Source organism: Mobula birostris, chromosome 13, assembly GCF_030028105.1.
Source record: "Mobula birostris isolate sMobBir1 chromosome 13, sMobBir1.hap1, whole genome shotgun sequence".
In the NCBI taxonomy this organism is placed as follows: domain Eukaryota; kingdom Metazoa; phylum Chordata; class Chondrichthyes; order Myliobatiformes; family Myliobatidae; genus Mobula; species Mobula birostris.
Genome location: NC_092382.1, coordinates 74,889,583 through 74,912,157, shown reverse-complemented (window position 1 = coordinate 74,912,157; position 22,575 = coordinate 74,889,583). Strand labels below are relative to the sequence as shown.

General features: G+C 45.7%; 1 long non-coding RNA gene across 1 annotated transcript; it reads left to right on the top strand.

Moving 5' to 3' along the window:
- Window positions 1–3,271: 3,271 nt before the first annotated feature.
- On the top strand, window positions 3,272–13,138 carry LOC140207004 (uncharacterized). Its single transcript, XR_011888448.1, has 3 exons — window positions 3,272–3,399; window positions 9,033–9,199; window positions 12,883–13,138. It is a non-coding gene; the product is annotated as an uncharacterized lncRNA (long non-coding RNA).
- The last annotated feature ends 9,437 nt before the right edge of the window (window positions 13,139–22,575 follow it).

Below are 22,575 nucleotides of genomic sequence, written 5' to 3'. Positions count from 1 at the left end.
GTTAATCTGTGGAATGCGGCTTTGTTGTGTTTTAACGCTTCAGAGAGTTTGCGCTAGCAGTTTATTGTGGTTTAGAGGGTGATAAGAGGGTGCTATTAGCCAATGGGTGGTTATGTATCGTTTTGTTTTCGGATGCTATGCTGTATGATATGACTGTGGACTGAGTTTTGGCGGGGAGTCGGGAGGAGAGACGAGGAGGACGGCGGACGTGCGGAGAGGCTCCGGTCGATCACTTCGGGTGGTCCCGAGCCGTGGGTCGACGGAATTCGGGTGGTCGTCTGACGTCGAACTTGAGCTCCAACGGTAGCGCGCGAAGAACTTGGACTTTGAATAAGTGTTGGCGCCTTTTTTTTTTCATTACTTTCCTCTCTGTATCACATGTATATTAATGCCCTAGAATTAGTAATATCTATAAAGTGTATGTGTTAAAATTTACTGGGTGTGCTGGCTGATGATTGATGTTTGTGATTGATTCGGGCGACGATTGACCCTGAGGGGACTGCTGAAGCAGGTGCTGGGCGGGATTTCCCCTAGACATACACGAGCCAAAATAACGGAACGTTACATATGTTAATTCATAGTTGTTAAAATCTATTGTTATGAATTTGGTTCTACTGCTGCCGCAGAGACAACGAATTTCATGGCATTTGCTGGTGCTATTAAACCTGATTCTGATATTGATATGGGAGACCCACCACCGGTCACCTGATCCCAGTTACCGCAGATCGTAATGCGAGATTGAAGCCTTTTCTATTTATTTGCATTCTTCAGAAATAACAACAGTTCAGTGAAGTTTCCTTCTGAGGTTCCAAAGCAGAAGCTCAGCCTGTCTAATATTTTCACACAATTAAAATGGGGGATCTGTTTATTATCATCACGTACTGAGCTACAGTGAAAATCTTGCCTGACGTACCATCCACACACAGTTCTACACGTTACAACAGTACATTGAGCTGATATACGACAGAGCAATAACTGTAACAAAGCATTATGGCTGCAGAGTAAGTGCAGTGCAGATAGACATATGGTGCAGGGTCACGTCGAGTTACATTGTGAGGTCGAGTCCATTTTATCGGACTGGAGACCATTCATTTGGCTTACAACCGCAGACAGGAAGCCGTCCTTAAGCCTGTTGGTTCGCGCTTTAAGGCTTTTGTATCTCTTCCCCGATGGGGGAGCGGGTTTGCAGCAAGAATGTCCGGGTTGTGAGGATCTTTGAGTACACGGCCTGCTTTTCCGACGCAGGGGAAATATAGGAAGAGTCCATGGAGGGGAGGCTTGTTTCTCTGATGTTCTCTGCTCCCCAAGGTTCTCTGCAGTTCCTTGCAGTCATGGGCAGAGCAGTAGCCATACGAAAGCGTGAAGTATCGACAAGAAGCTCAGAGACCTCGGCCCTCACCCTGCCTTGTGTAGCTGGATCCTGGACTTCCTGTCAGATCGCCGGCAGGTGGTAAGAGTGGGCTCCCTCACCTCTGTCTCTCTGACCCTCAGCACTCATACCCCACAGGGTTGTCTCCTTGGCCCCCTCCTTCACTCTCTGTATTCACATGACTTGTGTCCCCACCCACAGCGCCAATTTGCTAATTAAATTCCCTGACGACACTACACTGATTGCTCTCATCTCAAATAATAACGAGGCAGCCTGCAGAGAAGAAGTCATCACCCCGAGACAGTGGTGTCAAGAAAACAACCTCTCCCTCATGGTGACAAAAACAAAGGAGCTGGTTGTGGACTACAGGAGGGATGAAGACAGGGACCAAATTCAACATTTCCAAGTCTGTTATTGACACAAAATGCACACTTTAATATTGATCAGGACACAACATATTTATAGATTGTTCCTGGCAGAGAATCGTATAATTTGTGTTCCGTGTGTTATCTGAATGTACTTGCCTGTGATGCTGCCACAAGTCAGTGTTTCTCTGTACCTGCACCTTCCCGTACTTGTGCACTTGGCAATAAATTCAACAGGACCTGAGAAATCTCAGTGAGATTTGATTAGTGATGATCATCTTGGCAGCTCGGTAGGTCGAATGTAGAGAGACAGTGCACTGTGAAATGTAAAGAGACAGTATACTGTTAAATGCAAGACCCTGAACAGTGTCGATGAGCAGAGGGATATTGGATCCAAGTTCACAGCTCCCTGAAAGAGACTGCACAGATTGATCGGGTGGTTAAGACAGCTATAACGAGAGGTTACACAAACTTGTGTTGTTCTCTCCAGAGCGGCGCAGGCTGGGGTGAGACTGGATGGACGTTTATAAGATTACGAGAGGAATAGATAGAGCGGGCAGACGATGTATTTTTTCCTGGGGGTCGAAATGTCTAATACACAATGAGAGGAGATGTGAGCGGCAAGTGTTACGAGATCACAGGTTTCATTTTGCTGTGGGTGTTACTTTAAGAGAGCCTGCAGGAGGCGGGAGTATGACGTCACTACACTGACTGCTGGAGCTCTCAGTCTCAGAGAGAGAGAGAGAGAGAGAGAGAGACAGAGACAGACAGTCAGTTGGAGGACCAGCGGACTGCAAGCTGCAGTTTGCTAAAGTAATGGGTAAAAGTTTGATACTTTTCCTGTGCCAAAATGGACTGGGTGAAGGAGCAGCACGCAGTGCATATTGAATGTGTGACTGTCACTGTTTTGATCCAGAAGTGGACTGTTGGAGTTTTCCTGTGGCGACCACTTTCGTTAACACTTGGATGGATTCGGGTGTTGTGTAGCAACCACTTGTTCTAAAGAATATTCCTGTGACTGTCATCTTGTACAATCTCTTCGTGGATTTTGGAATATGACTCGGTGACTGAAAATCTCCTGCGACTGTTACTTCGTTCTCCCAGCATGGAACCAGTGAAATTCTTCGTGATTACTTCCTCGTTGTATTTTAATGTGGATTTACAAATTTCCCCATTCCGTGGATAACTGAAACTTGCCACCTTGAAACTTTAAGTACTTGTTCCTAAACTTGACAGTGTGGGAGGCACAAACGCATAACACTGTTAACTTCTGTTTCAGTGAGAAGTTAGTTTAATTTTCTATATACTAATAAAGGCAGTAGTTGACATTAAAACTGAGTTTGTGGTCTATTACTGATGGTACATAACACAAGTTTGTTTCTTTCCACAGAGTGGCGGGTAGCTGGAGTCTCCGCCCCCACGGGTCACGTGATCCCGTTCGCCCCTCCCGTTTAACCGCAGACAGGCAGCAGCTGCGCGTCTGTTCCCGAGGCCCCGCCCTCCGGATGACGCAACAATCACTCCGCGCCTGCTCACAGTCTCCAGATGGACGGTGTTCGCCTTTCCGCTCAGTGCTGAAGTGAGTCGTCTGCGGAATCGGCAAAGGATTCTCACCGCCTGGATCGAGATCACTGTCTGCGGGCGGAAGATATCACTTTCCCATCAGTGAGTATTGAGACCGATCCCGAGCGGGGAGATCTGATGTTGGCCGTGAGGCCAGAACTCATTTATTTTCCAATTATCTGGGCTCATCAGAAATGTGTCGACTTCACTTAATCTGCATTGAACGATCCAAACCAGGAGACCAGGCTGTCTATTTCCGCAGAATTGAAATGGAACTCCCGCCAACTGCTCACGTGAGGCTTTTTAACCGCAGATCTGCCCCGCCCTCCGCTTTGTGACGCAAGATCACTTGGCGTCTTAATCCCCGGATGGATGGTGATGTTTCCTCCTTGTTTTGTTGGGGAGATCTGATGTTGGCCCCTGAGTCCCGTTGACTTCCCCCAAGTCGCCTCTCTTCCTGAGGCTCCTCACATTTGTCCTTTGAGCTTTATGGCTGTTGTGTCTTCTCCCGGACTGGGGAGGGTGAGGAAGGAGAATGACCCAGGTTATGGGGATCTTTGATTTCACTGTCTGCTTTACAGAAGGATTGGGAAGTCTAGGGGGGAGAATGGTTTCTGTGATGTGCTGATCAGTATCCCAAGGTCCCCGCAGTCCCTCACAGTCATAGGCAGAGTAGTTACCATGCAAAGACGTGAAGTGTCCGGATTGGAAATTTTCTATGGTGTATTGATAAAAAAATGGTGAGGATCAAAGGATATATGGCAAAGTTCTTGTTCTTTGTTCTAACTTTGTCATTTTATACGGTAGTATGTACTATTGTAATTCCACCAAGATGCAACACAGAGCGTCATAGGAAGTCATTCCTGCCTGTGGCCATCAAACTTTACAACTCCTCCCTTGGAGGGTCAGACACCCCGAGCCAATAGGCTGGTCCTGGACTTATTTCATAATTTACTGGCATAATTTACATATTACTATTTAACTTTTTATGGTTCTATTACTATTTATTATTTATGCTGCAACTGTAGCGAAAACCAATTTCTCCCGGGATCAATAAAGTATGACTGTGACTATGCTACTATTAATTCAGTATCTGTGTATTGCTGGAGGACCATCAGAGATTGTCCTTGAACCCTTCTCCCACCTGGTTCCATCTGCTCATCCCCTGCCCATCTTGTTCAACCTCTGTCCAGTCTCCTAATCCCCAACCCCCCCCCACCCCCCACCCCCCCAGCTTCAGTGATGTACATAAACCATCTAGATCAACCTTGGTCCACCCTGTATCTCACCACCTCAATATTATATATCAGCCATCTTTCTTCTAACTCTTGTTTTTATTGTGAAGTGTTCATTTACAACTTTGGCCTCGCTGTGTTATTTCCAGAATCAGTTTTTATTAGCTAGAATGCCAGAGGGTCATCAGGTACCAGTTCTGTTGTGCATTGGTGTGGAGGTGCTAGTTATTGAATTGTGACTGGCTGACACACTGCAGTATTTTACTGGCAGCAAAGAGTACTGGGAGAGTTGGTGCTTGGGCTATAATTCTGTGATCTACACTCCAGGCATATGGAACTGTTAGTGTTCTGGATTTGACATTGGTTAGTGCTTCTACTGATGGGGCTGGATGGTCATCCTTCTGCAGTGAAGCAGAAACTTCGAGCAGCTGGACATTGGTTGTGGGGAAATCCCGGATTGCACCACCCAGTGTGAAACGTGGGGATGATGTGTGAGACTCTCAGTGTTGGTGAGTGGCAGATTCAGCTGTGTGACTCTGAGTTTGGGTCCTGGGATATCACACTTTTTGATCCAGGTAAAATGGACCCAGAGATCAAGCTGCTTGGGTTTATGAGGTTTTGAGTGAGTATTTCTGGTCTGGGATCAGATGTTTGTTTCTGGAGTTCCTTTGGAAGCAATGATTGCTAATCTGAGGAGAGGATGAGTTCCCATTCCATCCTCACAGGGAGAGGCTATGAGTAAATGGGCTGGTCCGTGTTTACAACAGTGGAAATAGACCCGTGAGTCTGGTGTTCAAACTGTGTTTGGAAATATCCCCCCTCACTGTCACCTGTCTGTCACTTGGTGGAAATCTGAGAGAATCTCGAGTTGCTGGAGATCTGCACTAAAAACAGAAAATGTTTGACGTCATTCTGACAAAATATTATTAACCTGAATTGTAATGTTTGTTCCTCTCCCCGCAACTGTTCCTTACCTGCTGAGCGTTTCTGGTAATTCCAGTTTCTTTTTGTTACATTCACCCTGGACTGGTTTATATTTCCTGAAATGGACCTGTTTTAATCTGGGAATGGAAATGGCTTGTTCTGTGACAGTAGAACAGTAAAGAAAGCACAACTTTTCCCTGTAAATTATACAGGTACCAGTCTGTCTGTTATTCCTGGAAATGTGTTTTGTGCAGTTGTTGCTAATGAGGTTTACAAGAATAATCTAAGGAATGATCAGTTTTATGTATGAGGAGCATTTTATGGTTCAGAACCTGTGCTCAATGGAGTTCAGAGGGACAGTGGGGGTGGTGGAGAGATGTATGGTTAAGTAAACCTACCGAATGCTGAAAAGCCTGGATACAATGGATATGGAGAGGATGTCCCCATTAGATAGAGAGTCTGATCTGACAGCACAGTCTCAGAATAGATATGCTTCCCTTTAAAACTGAGATGAGGAAAATATTTTGACCTAAAGTCGTCTGATCTGTGGAAGTTGTTGCCGCAGAGGTCAGTTGAGGCTGCCATTTGGGTATATTTATGACAAAGATTAATATATTCATGATTGCTAAGTAGCTTTAGGGTTACAGGAGGAAGGCAGGAATATGGTGTTGGAATAAAAATCAGTCATGGTTGAGTGGTGGAGCAGACTTAATGGATCGAATCACCTAATTCTGTTCCTACATCTCATGTCTTACCATGACTGAACGATGACTCCTTCCTATCCCTTATCAGGTTTTATGACGTGTCAGCGATATTTACAGATTTGTTCACTGACAGCATTACATTTGTCTTCAATGCTTAAATTTCGGTGAGTTTTATTTTTAGGAACATTGAACAGAATTGTTTTGTTCTCCTTTGCATTGTTAACGTGCTTCATTATTTTTCATGTTAAAGTTAGACCTGTGGTGAGAGGTTTATTGAAGGAAAAGCCCATAACTGTAAGCGAACCACAGCTGAAGATGAAGGAACAGCAACAAGTGAACCTGCCAAAGGACTGAGAGCGTCAGCTGGAGAGAACACAATGTTGCCTTGGGCTTGAGAGGGTATTGCAGGAGGGATGGGAGAGTCTGTCCTTCTTTCACGGTGATCCGGACAGTGGGGCAGTGGTACGGCCGACTTCATGGCTTCAAATTGCCCAGAGATGGGGAACAACATCTTGGGTTCGGTCAATATTAAAAGAATGTCTTACCAGATGTCCCGTCTTCACCTCAGACTCCTTCCAGTATTGGAGTTGGCCCACCAGCAAGTCTTGCCAGTCTCCCTCTGTGTTGGAGGCTTGTTTCATCAAGGTGTAGGCAAGGAACCCTAGGCTCTTTGGCTTGAATCCAGGGCAAACCCTAACGGTGGTATGGGGAACCACCAGTCCTGTCTGTCGCCAAAGGAAATCTGGAACTTTGGCCAGAAGTGCACTGCCCTCTCTTCCTTTAACCTCTCCAATCACCGTGACTGGGAACTTCTGTCCCTCGAGGAGTGTATAATATTGGCTTTCCTCAGCTGAGCACCCCGTAGGCTCATAGCACAGAGTCACACGAGAGTCAACCACTGGCAGAAGGGGTTCAAACGCAGTGGAGTCCAGGTTAAGTGCCCACCACTGGGGGGGTCGGTAACTGGGGAAACTGCCGGTTGTTCACTGGTCCCAGGGTCGTACCCTTGTCTGAGCATAGAATCTCGACTCCCAAGGTACTTAGCAAGTCTCCCCCTGCGAGATTACACCCCAGTCTGGTGGTGGCTGTAAATGAAACATCACACTGGTTCCCCTGGAATTCCACCTGCACGTGAGTACATGCGTTGCATGCTTTGGTTCCCATTTCTGATCCCCAGATGTAGCCTGCTTGTGTCGTTCTTCCCGCTGAACATATTCACCTTTGATATTACTTCCCTTCGGGGTTCGTCGGGATTCAAAAGCCGGGTCCCAGTAATATGTCAAAGCTCGTCGCATTCGATTTTGTTCATAGTCAGGCCAATCCATATTACTTGTTTTAATCATGTTGGCTAACTTAGTTGGTAAGCATTGGAGCAGTAAGGCATTAAACTGGGGGGGACAAATTCCCATCATTAAAGGCTTGGTCTCCTGCGAAAGTGCCACAGCAGCCCACAATTTGCTCCCAATACTCTGGTCCCGATTCTCCAGGCTTAGGTTTGCATTCAAGTACTTTAATGATGTTTACAGGTTGCTGGAGAGTCCTTCCAAGGCTTGAATAATCTGGTCTGTCTGTTCATTCCCATTATGATGTTCCGTCTGTAACTCCTGATAGGTGTGGTATCTCAATTCGGCCTTCCATTTCCACCCCTCATCAGCTGAGAGAATCATGCAGCAGAGACTGAATAAATCTTGCAGGGTTGCATTAAACATTTGTTTAGTACTGCGGACATACTGAGCAAACTGTGCTGGTTTTTCTTTTCTATCTGGGGCCTGATTCATGATCATTATCATTTCCTGAGGCTTCAAGGGTGAATCACTGAGGGCTGTCCCTCCTCCTGCTCGTGGATTGGGCAGCATTCAGGTGGGCAATGGTCTTTGTGGAGCCATTAACTCTGCGGTTTTATTGGATTCTTCCCTCCTTGTCTTGGAATAATCCTCGGTATTCCCTTTCTGGATCTCAGGGTATAGAGTGCCTCCCCTCCCCTGCCGCCACTGTTTTACCTGAGCGGCCACCGTATCTGAGTACTGGGAGGATTGGGGTACGGGAGCACTGGGTGCACTTAGCCCCTGGTAAGCTGGGGGGGGGGGACGGTTACGGTGGGAGCCCACTCCTCATCACGGTTATTGTCCTCAAACAGGTTCGGTATGCCAGACATGGGTTCGGGATCCCTTGTTTCCTTATCAGTTCGAACTTTAGACTTGCGTTCCTGCCCTTCTCTCCTATCTACAAGATGTGTATCCAGCTACAGCTTGTAACCCTGCACTTGAAGGAACTGGAACTTGAAATGGATGAATTCTGGATCATCCAGAAGATGATTGATGTTTGTGATTGATTCGAGCGGTGACTGTTCCTGAGGGGAGTGTTGAAGCAGGTGCTGGGCGGGATTTCCCCTAGACATACACGAGCCAATATAACGGAACGTTACACTGAGATGAGAAAAACATTTTGGCCAAAATATCTCTGATCTGTGGAAGTTGTTGCCACAGAGGTTGGTTCAGGCTGCTATTTGGGTATATTTATGACAGAGATTAATATATTCATGATTACTAAGTACCTTCAGGGTTACAGGAGGAAGGCAGGAGTATGGTGTTGGAATAAAACTCAGCCATGGTTGAATGGTGGAGCAGACCAGAGGGGTCAAATCACCTAATTCTGTTCCTGTGTCTTATGTCTCACCATGACTGAATGATGGCTCCTTCTTATCCCATATTGTTTTGTGACGTGTGAGGGACAATAAAAGATTGTTCACTGAGATCATTATATTTGACTTCAGCGTTTAAATTTCAGTGAGTTTTGTTCTTAGTAATATTAAGCAGAAATGTTTGGTTCTCCATTTTATTGTTAATGTGCTTCATTATCTTTCATGTTAAAGTTAGACCTGCGGTGAGAGATTTATTGGAAGAAGAACCCCAACTGGAAGCAAACCACAACTCACACGAGGGAACAGCAACAAGTGAACCAGCCCGAGGATTGAGAGCATTAACTGAAGAGAACCCATCTGACTTTGAGAATCCAGTGTTTCAGTCAGGAGAAAGTTTGGTGAGTCTCATTTACTCAAACACTGGTCCTTTAGACTTTGCATACCTGTACAAAGGAAGGTAGGAAATAGTTGGAGTGAGACTGAATGTGCCCAGAAGAACCAGTTATGCCTCTGTCAGACCCAGTTGCAATCACTCCAGGTCTGGTAATGTGCTACCAGCAGCCCAGCCCTTTAAAACCACTTCCATTCTGTGGAAGTCGAATCCGGATAAAGTCACTCAGAGACCGTATAAGTACAGATTCGTTTTTCCAAGCACCTGGGGCTTACTCCGTTATTTGCTCAAACAGGAACAGTATATGACTGTTCCCACCCAATCCACTAACTGACTAACAATTCCACTTACACCACAGGTATATCCGTCCAGATACCCCCCACACAAGACAGGCTGGAGCCAAAGTTATTTACTACATGACAGCCCCTAAAGACAAATTACAAAGTCATCATAATGGCTTTCACACACAGAACAGACTGAAGCTGTCCTATCTCTACACCTGAGTACACAAGGAGATAAGCATCCCGAAACCCCAGCTAGTGACCCTGAAGAAGAAATATGGCTCAGCATGGCTCAGCACATCTGTTGGTCATCAGCAGTTTCTTTCAGAAAAACAGGCTGCTATTGTTTAACAAAGTGTTAACCCTTTTACATACTTTATCATTCCCTCCTTTTCATCATTACATGATCAACAAAGTAGTAATCTTTTACAGAGAAAGCAAACGAGTACAGCATTGACTTATCAGTGGGTAAAAACAGCAGACATCAGTAATTATAACAATGATATGTACAACTATTAGGCCATAATGCAATATCATGCCCCACGTATTACCGAACAGGCCTTCGAAGACCACCATTTCGACCCTTCGGTGAACCCGTGTAAATCCTGCCCTACTTTCTTGATGCTGTCAATCTCCTTGACAGTGTGCTCGGAGAGGGATGTAATGTTAGTAGAGTCATCAGGGATATAGGTGCAGCATTCTGTGTCAATAATAGCACAGGTTCCCCCTTTTCTCAGCCAGAATAAAATCTAAAGCCTTACGATTCTGTGGGACTGTTTGCCGGATTGCAATCATTTCAGTGGTTATTTCTGTTACTTGGGCCTGTGTTTGTGTCAGGGCCCCTGCAGTATTGTGGCCAGCTCCTCAAGTGCTGTAGCCAAATTGATTCTCTCTCGTGAATTCCTGGCTACTCCATAGGAGAGAAAAGTGATCATCCAAAATCGCTCAGTCTCAGTTATTCCTCTCCGCTGCTGGGCACCTGCAAGTATGGCCAGGATGCATGTTTCCCAGTACAGGAATTTTGCTGGTAGACTTTCTGGGAGCAATGGTACACAAAGTCTTGGTCCCCAGGGTGTCCTCATGGGCCGTCCATAAATGATTTCAGCTGGTGACAACACTGTTTTCCCCTGTGGGGTAACCCTCATGTGGAATAGGGGTGACGGTGGGACCTTCAACCAAGTGAGTCCAGTCTCTGCTGTTAGTTCAGCCAATTTACTCTCCAGAGTGCCATTGGCTGTTTCCACTATGCCAGCAGCCCGTGGGTGGTGTACACAGTGGAATTGTTGCTTCATAGCTAGTTCATTACATAGCCCTTCATTTACTTTCGCCACAAAGTGTGGGCCATTGGCAGAGCTCAGCATACCTGAGAGTTATTCCCTGTAATAATACCTTCACAACAGTCACAGTAGTATTATTGGTAGTTGGAATAGCTTCAATCCACCTACTAAACACATCTATAATAACTAAGCAATATCTATAGCAATGTAGTGCAGGCAATTCAATAAAATCAACTTGTAGACATGAATAATGTTCACCTGTCAAGGGAGTAGTACCCAGTGTGCAGGGTACAGGTTACCAACCATTCCCTCCTTTCCCAGGTGTGTACAATTATGTATTTAATTGACCAATATTGATAAAAACTCTGCAGGAAAATAAATCTGCCCCACTGGGGTGATCCAAAAACCTAGGTCAGGGTCTTTCTGGCACCCATCTGGGAACACAGTTTGCGCTCCTCCTCAGAGGCGTCCCCCTGAAAAGTACGTACCTCCCACATGTCTGGCAAACTCGTTCTGCTTAAGTCACAGAACGTTGCTTGACGGGAACCCGAGGGCACCACAACTACCGAGGATTGTGCCGCACTTTTCACTGTCTCATCCACTAAAGCATTGCCTTTAGTGACCTGGTCGGACATGCGTGTGTGGGCCGCACATTTAACAATAGCCAAAACTCAAGGTAGCTGTAGAACTGTGAGTAAAATTGTTTACAAAGGTGGCATTACTAATGGGGTGGCCAGAGGAATTCTGGAATCCCCATGTTCCCAGAGAGCCCCGTAGTCATGTACAACTCCAAATGCGTAACAGGAGTCTCTGTAAACGTTCGCACTTTTGTCTGTTGCTAGGATACAGGCACGAGTCAGAGCAAACAGCTCAGCCTTCTGGGCGGAGACAGCTGCTTCAAAAGAGGCCTGCTCAACTATTTCAGTGTCTGTCACTATCGCATAGCCAGAATATCATTTTCCTGCTGGATTGACAAAAGAGCTTCCATCCTCATAAGACGTTGCCTCGGGCTTGAGGGGGTATTGCGGAATGGATGGGAAAGTCTGTCCTTCCTTCACGGTGATCCGGACAGGGGAGCAGTTGGTGCTGTCAACTTAATGGCCTGAAATTGCCCAGAGATGAGTCTTGAGTTCAGTCAATATTAAAAGAGTGTCTTCAGATGTCCCGTCTTCACCTCCGACTCCTTCCAGTATCGGAGTTGGCCCGTGGCCAAGTCTTGCCAGTCTCCCTCGCTGCTGGAGGTTTGTTTCATCAAGGTGATGGCAAGGAACCTTAGGTTCTTTGGCTTGAACCCAGGGCAAACCCTAATGGTGGTATGGGGAACCACCAGACCTGTCTGTGGCCAAAGGAAATCCGGAACTTCGGCAAGTAATGCACTGCCCTCTCTTGCTTTGACCTCTCCAATCACCGTGACTGGGAACGTCTGTCCCTCGAGGGGTGCATAATATTGGCTTTCCTCAGTTGAGTACGCCATAGCGTCATAGCACAGAGTCACAGCGGGTGGACCGCTGGCATTGGGGTTTCAAATGGAGTGGAGTCCTGATTAAGTAACCACCATTGGGGGGGTCAGTAACTGGGGAAGCTGTCAGTTGTTCACTGGTCCCAGGGTTCCAGTAATATGTCAAAGCTCGTCGCATTCAATTTCAATCATAGTCAGGCCAATCCATATTATTTGTTTTAATTATGTGGGCGAACCAAACATTCATCTCAGCAGTAATTTCTTACATGGCATTAAAACTGTGATACTTTAAGTTAATAATACATAAAAGAAAATCCCAGCTGCAATCAAGAAAGCCTATTTGCGTGAGTGTGTTTCAGTTACTGTGGGAGCAGGAACCCATGCAGCTCAGTGGGAACAGGGAATAATACCAATGGAGAGAGTCAGACTGAGCCAGGTCACAGATTGGAGATGGTAGAAATGCCCATTCTTATTGAGACAGGAAGAGCATCAGAGAATTAGATGGTCATTCCAGATACCAGCACTGTGCCCAGATAGAAGATGATTTCTCTCTCCAACTTGGGTTGAACCTCACTTTAACAGTGAGATGTCAGATCACACCTTGGCAAATCAAATGATCTCATCTGAAATGTTGTCCTGCACACACTGATGGATTTTGTAAATCTTTTTACAGGTTAAAAATGAGAAGGAATTTGTCTCCAGGAATCTCAAGCATGGCACGCCAGTGTTGCTGTCTCTGTCTAGATATTTAAGAAGTGGAGCAAGGGATTCAATCAACCATCCTTCCTGCTCAGACTGTGGGGAGGGATTCACTTGGTTATCTGATCGAATGGCACACCCGTCATCTTACATAGGGGAGAGGCCATTCATCTGCTCAGACAGTGGGAATGGATTCACTCAGTCATTTCAATTGAAGGTGTATCAGCAAGTTCACACTGGGACAAGGCCATTCATCTGTTCTGGTTGTGAGAAAGGATTCAGTCAGTCTTCCCGCCTGTGGACACACCAGTCAGTTCACACTGGGCAAAGGCTGGTCATCTGCTAAATTTGTGGGGAAGGATTCACTCAGTCATCTGACCTAATGGCTCACGAGCGAGTTCACACCGGGGAGCTGCCGTTCAGCTGCTCAGACTGTGGGAAGGGATTCACTTGCTCATCTAAACTGAAGGTACATCAGCAAGTTCACACTGGAGAGAGGCCATTCACCTGCTCAGTCTGTGAGAAGAGATTCAGTCACTCTTCCACCCTACAGAGACACCATCGACTTCACACCGGGGAGAAGCTATTCACCTGCTCAGTCTGTGGGAAAAGATTCACTGATTCATCCACCCTACAGGGTCACCAGCGAGTTCACACTGGAGAGAGGCCGTTCACCTGCTCAGAATGTGGGAAGAGATTCACACTGTCATCCACCTTACAGAATCATCAGCGAGTTCACACTGGGGAGAAGCCATTCACCTGCTTAGAATGTAGGAAGGGATTCACTCAGTCATCCAACCTACAGAGACACCAGCGAGTTCACACTGGGGAGAAGCCATTCACCTGCTCAGTCTGTTGGAAGAGATTCACTCACTCATCCACCCTACAGAGTCATCAGCGAGTTCACACTGGAGAGAGGCCGTTCACCTGCTCAGAATGTGGGAAGGGATTCACTCAGTCATCCCACCTACTGAGACACCAGCGAGTTCACACTGGAGAGAAGCTGTTCACCTGCTCAGAATGTGGGAAGGGATACACTCAGTCATCTGAATTATTGGCACACCAGTCAGTTCACAGTGGGGAGTGGCCATTCACCTGCTCAGAATGTGGGAAAGGATTTACTCAGTCAACCCAGCTATTGGCACACCAGTCAGTTCACACTGGGGAGTGGCCATTCACCTGCTCAGAATGTGGGAAGGGATTCACTCGGTCATCACAACTACTGGCACACCAGTCAGTTCACACCGGGGAGAAGCCATTCACCTGCTCAGTCTGTGAGAAGAGATTCACTCAGTCATCCCACCTGCAGAGTCATCAGCGAGTTCACACTGGGGAGAGGCCGTTCATCTGCTCAGAATGTGGGAAGAGATTCACTTACTCTTACACCCTACAGAGACACCAGCGAGTTCACACTGGGGAGAAGCTGTTCACCTGCTCAGAATGTGGGAAGAGATTCACTCAGTCATCCAACCTACAGAGTCACCAGCGAGTTCACACTGGGGAGAGGCCGTTCACCTGTTCAGTCTGTGAGAATAGATTCACTCACTTATCCAGCCTACAGAGACACCAGCAAGTTCACACTGGGGAGAAACCATTCACCTGCTCAGAATGTGGGAAAGGATTCACTCGGTCATCCCAACTACTGGCACACCAGTCAGTTCACAATGGGGAGTGGCCGTTGTTATGAATCTCTAGGTTTCGTTTGCTGTGGACTGTCATTTAAAGAGAGAGAGAGAGAGAGATTAAGAAGGCGAATCAGTCTGACTTGCCGCTTCTTTACACCGCTCGCAGCTTGTTTAGTTTAAACCGAGGACACGGACACTCAGAGTCAGACGGAGACGAAGGAGGAAAAATGGAAGGATCGAAACCAGGGAACTAGTGGCCAAGGGTCACTGTTTAGAACTTCCCTATCCCACAAGGGTGGGTTAATTATCGATTCAGCGTACATCGAATGTGTGGTTGTCACCTCGTTTGATCCATAGGAGTGGATCTGATTTGAGGTATCCTGTGAAGACCACTTATGTGTTAACCCTTGCCTGGGTGTGGTGTGGTTATTCACTTGAAGATGATACCCCTTGTGACAAGTCACTTTCGGTGATAATTCGTATGTGGATTTGGAATGATGACAGATAAAGTCTACAGTGACTGTTCTCTCGTTTTACCACCATGGGACCTGTGGAATTCGACATAATTGCCTTCTCTGGAAATTCACCCTGGATTACAAATATCTCTCATCACCTATTCCATGGATGAACTGAACTTTCATATTTTACCATCTCAAGACTCTAAGCCTTGTTTCCCCCAAGCTCAATAGTTTGGGAGTTATATTTACCCACACATATATACACACATAACTCTGTTAACTTTTGTTTATCTTGCTTAAGTTACTATATTATGAGTCGATACTAATAAAGATAGTTGTTTTAGCATCAAAGCCAGACTTCAGGTGTAGTCTACTGCTGCTAGTTCATTTCTAAAGCGTTATGGTTTGTAACAAAATTGGGGCCTGCGTCCAGGATATGAACAAATTCGGGGGCATATTGATTGATTAATTATCAATTTCATTGGGGAAATCCCTTTTGATTTATTTGTGGGTGAAAAATCAGCAGCAATGGATGTTGATAGATTTCTGCAAGCGCCAACCTCTGAGGCATTAGAGGATGCCAGAAGGATTGAGCTGTTGAGTACTGCTAAAAGGTTAAAACTTGGAAAGGTGAAATTGACAATGAGGAGGTCACAGAGGCAGAGGATAATAACTGAACATTGTGTATCCAAGGGTGTGTTTAAAGTGGAGGAGTTGGAGGTGTTTCCTGAAAGTAAACTGAGTGAGCTTGAGCTCCCGTACAAGTTAAAAAAAAATAAAGATGGAGGCTGCAGAAAGGCAGAGGCAGTTTGAAGCTAGAGAGGCAGAAAAACAGAAGGAGGAAGCAGAAAGACAGAGGCTGTTTGAGTTGGAAAGATAGAGAGATTGCTGCAAAGGGGTCTAGCATTAGACTCTGGTGATAAGTTTGAGGCCAGTCGGGAAGTTAAATTGGTACTTCCATTTGATGAGGCAGAGGTTGATAAATACTTTCAGCATTTTGCTCAGAGTTTAAAGTGGCCAAAAGAGGGTTGGCCTATTCTCTTACAAAGTGTAATTAAGGGGAAGGCTCAGCAAGCCTATTCTGCTTCGACAGTTGATGAAACAGCTGATTATGACATTGTGAAACAGGCTGTGCTCAAAGCTTATGAGTTGGTCCCAGAAGCATACAGGCAAAAGCTTAGAAATTTGAGGAGATCTCTGAACCAGACTTGTATGGAATTTGCTTATGAGAAGTTTGTGTGTTTTGACCGCTGGCGCACATATAAAATGTAAATGATGACTTTAACAGCTTGAAAGAGTTAGTTTTAGTTGAAGAATTCAAAAGATGCGTCCCTAATGACTTAAAGACATATTTAGATGAAAAGGATGCTGCCACTTTGCAGGAGTCTGCTAGATTAGCAGATCAGTTTGCTTTAACTCATAAGGTTAAATTTTCCCTGAATAACAGCTACCAAAAGAGTAGCAGGAATAACTAGGGTAAACCAGAAATTAATGCTGGGACTATTAACAAGAGTAAGGATGAAGGGAAGAAGTTGAAGGAGAAATATTCTGGTCTTACTTGTTACTATTGTAAGAAAGCTGGTCATATGATGGCTAATTGTTCCATCCTGAAGAAGAAAAAGGAAAAGGAGGCAGTCCCAGATGCCTGTGATCAGTCTGTTGAAGCACCTACAAACCCACATTTTGTTGAGGCTCAGTTAAGGACTGACAGGTCTGACCGAGTGAAGAAGGGATTTGATCATTTTATGTCAGATGGGTTTGTATTAGTAAAGGAAGGGTCAACCCTGATACCAGTGAAAATTCTTCGAGATACTGGGGCTTCTCAGTCACTTATATTAGACAGCATTCTAAAGTTTGGTGATGAGTCTGACATTGGTGAGGTAAGTCTTATTAAAGGGATTGGGGGTGGCATGGTTTCTGTGCCATTGCATAGGGTAACTTTACAGTCAGGGTTGGTTTCGGGACCTGTTAAGTTCAGATTATGCTCGAGTTTACCGGTGGAAGATGTTACTTTGCTGTTAGGGAATGACCGGGCAGATGGTAAAGTTGTTCCTGCGGTGCAGTTGACAACTAAGCCAACCACTGACGACCCACAGATAGACTTTAACATTTATCCTTCCTGCGCAGTAACTCGAAGTATGGCTAAATGTCTGCCAACGCAGACGGTTCTGTGCGGCATGATTCTGATACCCATGACAGCCAAACTCGGGATTCAGGTTATGACGACTTAAAACAGAGATCATCTTCCTCTTTCTCTCCTGCTCCATGGAACCAGACTCAGTGCCAGAGACCGGATCACCGTGGTCGTCCTCTGTCAGGTCATCCCGCTCAACAGCATCCAAAATGAGATAACGATTACTGAGGGGGATGGCCACAGGGGTGCTCTCTACTATCTGAGCTCTTCCCATCACTTCCCTGACAGTCACCCACTTATCTAACTCCTGCAGCCTCAGTGACTAACTCCTTGTAGCTCCTATCTAACTCCTGCTCACGTTCCATTACAAGCTGCAGGTCATCAAGCCGCAGCTCCAGATCCCGAACGCGGTTTCTCAGAAGCTGCACCTTGGTGCACCTGGCACAGATATGGCCATATGGGAGACTGGAAGATTCCCGGGGTTCCCACATATTACTCCCAGAGCAAAGTCCTAACCCTGCAGACATGCTCTGGTACACGTTTATATGCTCAGTAAACATGTTCACTGCTTAATCACCTGGAGGAGGAAACGAGATGGGAAATAGTCATAGTCATGCTTTATTGATCCCAGGGGGAAATTGGTTAAATTGGTTATCTAACTATGCTGAGAACACAGAAGCAAAGGAAGGAAATCTAATGACGACACTCTGTTTCTGCATCAAGTAGTTCAAAAGGCAGATTGTATTTTGGCCTTCACCGCACAGGGAGTGGAGTTAATGTAATGGGCCAGTGTAGCTACCATTGTACAGGGTGTCAGTGAAGCCACATCTGGAATTCTATGCACGGCTTTAACCCCCAAGCAGAAAGAAATCTTAAGAGTAGCTATGGAGTCAGCCAGAGCAGTTTTACCAGTGTAATAAATGGGATGATTTACCAGCAGAGGTGAGATAATTTGGCCCTGAATTTAGAACATATTTACAAACAATAGGTTATTTGTGAAGCATCTTGAAGTATCTCTCCTTGTCAGTCAGAGAGCCACAGAGAGGGGTCGATGAGAGATGCTGATTTCAAATGGAGATGTGTGAAAATTCCTGGAAATTCATATTTTCTATTTAATTTCGCTTTGTGATCAATGAGCTATCAATCTATTTGAGTGTACACTCTTTGGGATTCACTGCCCTGAGGGTGTGAAGGCCGGTTGGCTGGGTATTTTTGAGGTGAACATATATAATTAATTAAGGGGAGCAAGGGGAATGGACACAGGAGCTTAGATCATACACAGTTGTGTTGAATAATCATGAGATCATAAGACACAGCGGGAGAATTTTTCCTCTTCTCTGTTCTAAATGGAGGTCCCACTATTCTGAGGGTGTGTTCCCCTGGTCCCCGACTGCAGGAAAAATCCTCTCCACATGCACTCTTTCTCAGCTTTTCGGCATTCGACAGCCTCCCTCATTTTTTTCTAAATGCTGTAGGATACAGGCCCAGAGACATCAAATGCTCCTCATGCGTTAAACCTGTCAGCCTCGGAATCATTTTCATGAACCTCCTCTGGACTCTGTCCAATTCCAGCACATTTTTCCCGAGATGAGTCCCTACACTATTCATAATAGTCCGCGTGGTTTAACCATTGCCTGATAATGTTTCAACATAGTATCCTTATGAATAGTCCTCTCGTAATGAATGGTAGCATCATATTTACATAACTTTAATGGTGAATGCCCAGAATGAAGAGTAAAAGGAAAGACGATGGGCAGTGATTTTTTTTTCAACTGGAAGGAGAAATCGATACTGATGCATTCAGGTTTGAGCTACACAGGTGGAGTATGATGTGTTTCTCTTCAACCCTGAGGCTGTCAAGTTGAGCAACTCCAGCCATTACTATTCTGCCATCATCCCTGCTAGTGTTCCCTTCCAATCAACTATGGTGAGCTCTTCTCCCGTGCCTCCGTAGTTCCCCTCACTCCACTAATAATGATGCATCTTGTTGTACCTTTCCCCACTCAAAGTGCAGGGTGAATTCTAACATGTTATGATCACTGCATCCACACGCTTCCTTTACCATAAGCTCCCTAATCAAATTTGGTTCATTACACAACACCCAATCCAGAATTAACTTTTCCCCAGTGGGGACAATTACAAGCTGTTCTAAAAGGTATCTCATTGGTATTTTCCAAATTCTCTCTCTTGAGATAAAGCACAAACCTGATTGTCATAATCTCCCTCCACCCATCTGGCTCACGGACTGTTTGCCCCACTCCCATCGGGGGGCAGACTATGCAGCATCCTCACCAGGACTACCAGCCTCTGGGACGGCTACTTTTCCCAAACAGGAAGGCTGATAAATATCTCTACCCACTAACCCACCCTTCCACACCATCAGACCCCTCTACTTGTCTGTCATCTTATGCGCAGACATCCTATGCCAAGCGTCACTTTAAGGACATACAATCAATCTGTACACAATATATAAGCTGTGGATGTATGTTTTCACTATTGTGTTTTTGTGCTGCATTGGAGCCGGAGTAAGAATTACTTCGACCTCATTTACACTTGTCTGCTGGAAATGGAACTAAACAACCTTGAATCTTGAATAAACATTTCAGCAGGTTGCAGCGTCACGTTTCTGTCTCAACATTATTGTGGCAGAGCGCCACCTGGTGACAATAGTGTCCACAAATCAGGGGGTCCTGTTATGGCAATTCACCACCAAGTGGCAGTGTTGTCCACAAAAGGGAGAGGTTTGCAGCGATAATGAGAGGTGCAGGGGGCTGGAAGCCAACTGCAAGTGGAAGAATTGCCAGACCTGCTCCAAACCGCTCTCCTCACCACCAGTCAAGGTCCCAAACAGTCCTTCCGTATGAGGCAACTCTTCAACATCGTGACTGTTGGGGTCATCTACTATTTCCAGTTTTCCCGGTATGGCCTCCTTGACATTAGTGAGACCCGATGTAGTGTCTGCATTCTGCACGCTGTCCCGATGAGATTCTGCAGATGTTGTAGATGCAGAGTAACATACGCAAAATGCTGGAGGAAGTCAAGAGACCAGGTAGCTTCTATAGAGGGGGATAAAGCAAAACAGAGATTTCCTGCCGAGACCCTTCATCGGGACTGGAAGTGTGGAGAAGCCAGAACAAGATGGTGCGGGGAGTGGAAAGAGTCCAAGCTGGTCTGGTCCAAGGTGAAGCCAGATAAGAGTGAAGGTGAGTGGGTGGGGGAGGTGGGAGATGAAGTGAGATGGTGTGAGGTGGGAGGTGGAAAATGCAAAGGGCTGAAAAGAGGGAATCTGATAGGATAGGAGAGCGGAAAATGGGAAAAAGAAGGAAGTAAAAGAGGAACCAGAGGGAGACAATCTGCAGTGGAGAAGAGAGAAGTGGGGAGACAGAATGGAGGAGACGGACATGTGGGTTGATGAAAAGAAAAGGTGGAGGTTCAAGTTGAATACATCGATGTTCATATCATCAGTAATAAACTGCCGGAATGTAATACAAGATGTTGCTCCTCCAGCCTGAGAGTGCACTCATCGTGTTAGTTAAACAATGAACCGGAAATGAGTGGATTAATAATTTTCCCCTGGGATCCATATTACATCAATCCTCTCTCACCTCAAACTGGTGCCCTCTGGTTGTTGATTCCACAAAAGCGGGGAAAGGGACTGCTCTGTACACTCATGGTTTGGAAATCCTGCACAAGGTCAGCCTCAATCTCCTGCACTTCAAGGCATGAAGTCCCAACCTGCCCAACCTCTCTCCAGAACTCAGTCCCTCGAGTACCGGCACCATTCTCGTAAATCTTCTCTGCACTCATTGTAGCTTCACGTCATCTCTCCTATAGCAGAACGACCAAAACTGAATACAATAATCCAGGCACAGATACCCGAGCAATACCCTAACCCTACTGCAACCTCACTAGCCTCTTCTTCAGGCCATGAGCCATGAGGTATGAGACAGGGGCTGCTCAGCCAATCAAGTCTGCTCCACCATTCCTTCGTGTCCAATTGATTATCTCTCTCAACCCCATTCTCCTGCCTTCTCCCCATAATCTTTGAACATCCATTTAAAATACACTCACTGACTTGGCGTCTACTCTGTCCATGGCAATGAATTCCAAAGATTTACCAATCCCTGCTAAAGAAATTCCTCCTCATCTCTGCTTTCAATCGATGCCCTATATTATTGAGGCCGTGGCCTCTGGTCCCAAACTCACACAGTATAAGGTGCATCTTCCTTATAGGCAGTCTATTGAGGTCTTTCAATATTTAATAAGTTTCAATGAGATCCCCTCTCTTTCTTATGGACCAGCGAGTACAGGTCAAAGCCGTCTATCGCTCCTCATACGTTAACCCTTTCATTCCTGGAATCATTCTCATGAACCTTCTCCGGACCCGTTCCAATACGATCACATCTTTTCTCAGATAGGAGGTCGGAAACTGCTCACAATACAAGAAGAGCGAACAGAAGGAAATCTGCAGATGCTGGAAATTCAAGCAACACACGTAAAAGTTGCTGGTGAACGCAGCAGGCCAGGCAGCATCTCTAGGAAGAGGTACAGTCGACGTTTTTGGCCAGACCCTTTGTCAGGTCTCCTGACGAAGGGTCTCGGCCTGAAACGTCGACTGTACTTTTTCCTAGAGATGCTGCCTGGCCTGCTGCGTTCACCAGCAACTTTGATGTGTGTTACACCAAGAGCGATCTGACAAATGTGTTATAAAGCTACAGTATCACATCCTTGCTCTGAAAAGCTAACATTACAGTTGTTATCCTTTATCAACTCAATCTGCAAGCAAACCTTTTGGGACCTCTGCTCAAGGACTCCCAAGTACCAATGAACCTCTGATTTTTGAATTTTCTCCCTTTTTTTTTCTTTGCCCTTATTCCTTCTACCAATTGTACGTGACCGTACACTTACATACACTGTATTTCATCTCATACTTTGTTGCGTGTTCTCCAAACCTATCGAGCTCCTTCAAGACGAAGAAAATAAAATGGCTTAAAGGGACTGACCTTTTCAACGCTGCACAAACTTTCCTGATCTTGCAGCGGCTATCTCAGATGCAGGCCATTATTCCTGAACGAAGATTCAATAAGGTCGATCCTTTATAAAACCGCCGAACGACACCAACTTTACTCAATCCTTCGTGTTCCCGTACTTCAGTAAGGTCTTCACCCTCCTATACTAGACTGCAAAGGTAAATCAGAGGTGCAACACATAAAACGTGCAGTGATTGGCGAAACTGCTGGCACAACGATATTACCTTACAATAGAAGGTATAACTCCACCTTAAAACGGAACTGCGTCATGAGACGAATACGCAGCATATCGGAGTAACTGACGAATTAAACAACGAATCAACTGCAACACAATAGGGGTTTCCACTTTTATATACCTGTAGGGAACATGTCATCACGTGACGTCACACTGGCGGGAAATTTACATCATCCCACCATCAC